Source organism: Enhydra lutris, unplaced genomic scaffold (assembly GCF_002288905.1).
Source record: "Enhydra lutris kenyoni isolate GAN:26980312 unplaced genomic scaffold, ASM228890v2 scaffoldscaffold56, whole genome shotgun sequence".
Classification (NCBI taxonomy): Eukaryota; Metazoa; Chordata; class Mammalia; order Carnivora; family Mustelidae; genus Enhydra; species Enhydra lutris.
Window position 1 is genome coordinate 11906337 of NW_019154140.1, and position 4181 is coordinate 11910517.

Consider the following 4181-nt stretch of genomic DNA (forward strand, 5'->3'; position numbering starts at 1 on the left):
GACAGAGTGGGGATGAATGACACTCCTGGCTCCTCCAAAGGGACATCACCATCAATCTTTAGTTTTTCATCCTAAGCTAGTGAAGGGGAGCAAGAGAGGAAGGACAATGCAGTGTAAATTATTACACAGCCCTTGGCTTTCAGAGTACCGCCAGTAAAAGAGATTTATGGAGTGAAAACTTCAAGCATAGGGTTCTAGAAAATGCTCACACCACCTTCAGGCACACTTACCAACTACATCTGTGCACTCGTGCATGCACCCTTCTCTGTGTGCACACACATACATTCACGCCTACAGAAACAGCCCATATGCAATAAGGTACAACATAATTCCACTACAGTTCAGAAACAACCCTGTCCATTCTTCTGTTTCCACCAGGCTCCAGGGTAGATTCAGCCACTGATGTGAGTTTTGTTACAGTTGGCATAGTATGAGAGGACACCTATAAAAGAGATGAAGAGTTGCAGAAGTTGCACTGAGGAATATCAAATTGAATATGGGGAATGATTTTTCTTGAGGAAGGGCATGAGGAAAGCAGTGTTTCATGCAAGTTATTCTGTTAACTATATATAAGAGGGAGTTAAGTTTTTACCACTAGAGACAGGAAGACCGAGAAGGAGACTATGCCATTGAACAGATAAAAAAAAGCGACTCTTGGAAATGTCAGATAAAAGCAAGGACTGTAACTGTCAGAACCAGATACATTGATCCTAGGGTGATGTGTATCTGTCTCCTGTCATCTTCTTTCTATTTCCAATTTCCTGGGAGTTGGGGTGCAGCCAGGCACTGGGGTAGAGGGATCTGTGCTCTCATGCCTTTGGTTGCTCTAATGAAGAGGACAATTGCCTTGTCTGGGTATCTCAGGAGTTCACTCAGAGGCTTGCAGACAAGGACTTCTGAGCCAAATCCATGGCAAAGTCCTAGCTGGTGTGAAACACCCTCTTAAACAAACAGAGAGGCAAAAGGAAGGGAAGCTTGGGCTGTTGATAGCTCAGCTATCCTAGCACCCGTGGTGGCTCTTACACACCCTGCACTGATTGTGACAACTCTTCCTTTCTTCCCTTGATTCAATGTTAATGGTTGGGAATTACTTTGGGTATTTAACTTTACTTCCTCATGCTTCCATGGTAAACAATATCTAGGATATGCATACATTAGACTTTAATATGTTTAAAAGCAATTGCAGAATCATCATAGAGCCTTGTGAAATTGTAATTTCAGCTGTATTTGTTTTTATGTGCCATTTATTAGGTTGAACCATATGTGATTGCTGACATATTTGAGCATTTTGACCTACAAAAATAATCACCTTGTAAATTTCACCTGAAAATTCACCTGGATGAGTGCTTAATAAGAGTAAAGGGCAATGTGGTAGAATAGTTTAAGCAGTTAAAAACCAGAACCAAGCTGCCTTTTATCCCCCAGGTCAGCTTTACCATATAGTCTTACATAACTTTTCTGTGTCTCCCTTTCCTCATCCTTAGAATAGAGATAAAAATAATACTTGCTGGGGCGCCTGGGTGGCTCAGTTGTTAAGTGTCTGCCTTCTGCTTGGGTCATGATCCTGGGGTCCTGGAATCGAGCCCTGCATCGGGCTACCTACTCAGTGGGGAGCCTGCTTCTTCCTCCCTCTGCCTGACACTCCCCTTGCTTATGCTCTCTCTCTCTCTCTGTGAAATAAATAAATAAAATCTTTAAAATATAAAAAAATAGTACTTACCTCCTAGGCTCATTGTGAGAATTTAGATAAGCTGTCATATATAAAACACTTAGAATAGTGCCTAACTGAAAGTAAGCTTTATATAAGTGTTGACTATTATTATTACATACTAGTCACTGTTATCTCATTTAATTTTATTATTAAGTATTTCAGGCACACAAAAAGTTATAGATAATAAGAAAATTAACATTTATCTGTAAACCTTCCAGCTTAGAAATAAAACATCACCAATATAATGGAAACCCCATGGAAACCCTTCCCCTATCACATTACTGTCCCTCTGTTCTTTATTTTCTGTCCTGAATTCGATGCTTATCATTATCATTGAAGTTTTTAACTTTTTACTACATCTGTATAAACATTAGCTATTTACAGTGTTAATATGTTTCTTAATTTTATAAGTGGTGTCATACCATACATACTCTTCAACTTGCATTTGTTGTTCAGTATTATGTTTTTGGTATTCATATATGTAGATTCATGAAACTCTAATTTACTCATTTTAACCCCTGTAAAAATATTCTAATGAAAAGAATGTGTCACAGTTTATTTAAGCCATTCTCCTTTGGGGTAACATTGGAGTTGCTTCCAAATCTCTGCTATTACAAACTCATTATTTAATTTTGTCAGCCACTTTATATTGAGAAAATGGCAAATGTCTCTATGTAGCATGACCTAGGGGAAGAGTGATAAGCAGTTACTTCAGATAAGTAGTCAAGGATTTTCTTCAGTGATGGGAAGCCACTGGAGGATGTTGAGCAGGGCAGGGATTTACTTTTTAATAGATTATTATGACTACTATCATAACATACAGGAGGTAAAAATGGAAGCAGGAGGACTGGCTAGGAGTACATTGCTATAGTTTAAACTGGAGGTGATGGTTACTTAGATCAGGGTAGTAATAGAGAAAAATCCTGAAAGTGGACAGATTCAGCATATATTTAGAAGTTAGACCTAAAAAGATTTTCTAATGGATTTGATAAAGATTATACAAAAGAGAAGTCAAGGATAACTCCAGTTTTTTGCCTGAGTAAATGGATGAATGATGGTGCTATTTTCTTAAATGGGGAACTTTTCAAGAGGAGGAGATTTGGGAGGAAAATGAAACTGTCCTTTGTTTCGAACATGTTAATTTTGAGATGCCTATTAGACATCCAAGTGGAAACCTTGAATTGGAAGTTCAATATATGAGTTTGATGTTTAGGGGATAGGGATAAACTAAATATGTTAATTTAAAAGTCATTAGCATAATAACGTTTCTTGCCTTGAAATCTCACGTATTTTCCTTGAAAAGTGTTTTACTTTTGCTTTCCACATTAGACTTCTAGTCCAGTTGGAATGAAATTTTTTTGTATAGTGAGAGAAGAGGATTTAATCCGTCCCCCCCCCACATACAATGGAGCTCCATTTTTCCCAGAAGCATTTAGTGTACAGTCCTGCCTTTTTTCCACTGGTCTGAAATGTCATATATCATGTTTAGCACAGGTCTATTTCTGGATTCTCTGTTCTTTTAAATTGGTCATTTTGACTCTGCCTGTGCAAACACCACACATCTTAATCATTATGTGATTTAGTCAGGGCTTAGGGCAAAACCAGAAACAACTCTAGATATTCCAAGCAGAAAGGAATTTAGTGCATCAAATTAAAGGAATTCAATGCTTACAAAATTGTTGGAAGGGCTGAAAGAAGAGTCAGAAGGTGCCACTAAGTTCATTAGTTGAAGAACATACCACTATGGTTGATCAACAGGCCAGGAAGCGGCTTCTCCCACCATCATAGCTGCCAACACCGCTTCTATATGCCCCAAAGCTTCTAAGAAAAGGCTGTAGTTGGTATTTATAACTTCCTTAGTCAATTATTTGTTCTATTTTTTTTTTTTTTTTGAGTCCTCAATCAGCATCTGGCTGGCTCTGGTTCCTGGTGGAGAGAGACACATCTTTATTCCTGAAGGAGCTAGCCTATAATGGTCCTGACTGTGCTGGTATGTTCTAATCTTCCATTAGCTTCACCACAGTCGTGGAGGTACTGTAAGGCACCTCAGAGAATCCCCTGGGTTTTGAGCATACGCCTCCTTGCTATTATTGTGAGGCAACAACTCTCTTTCACCTCAGCTGGTCCAGGAACCCCTTTGCCTCATTTCATTGGCATGAAGAATACAAAATGATCAGGAAGCTGCAAACCTCTCCTGGGAATTTATACCTCTAAACGAGCAGAATCCAAAATTAAAGGAATGGGAGATAAGAAAAATTTTCAAGGAGGTCATTATGTCTTAACAGAGAAGTCAGCCTTATTCCACTCTTTGGTGCCTAGATCCATATGTTTTGGCTATGGGGAAAATATGTCCAGGTACAGCTCACCCAATCAGTCTTGTAAGATAGCACTCTAACCTTGGAAGGTGTTGTCTCCCAGGTGGTTCTGTAATTGAGTCTCATTAGGCCATTCCATCAGTCCATAAAGTCAG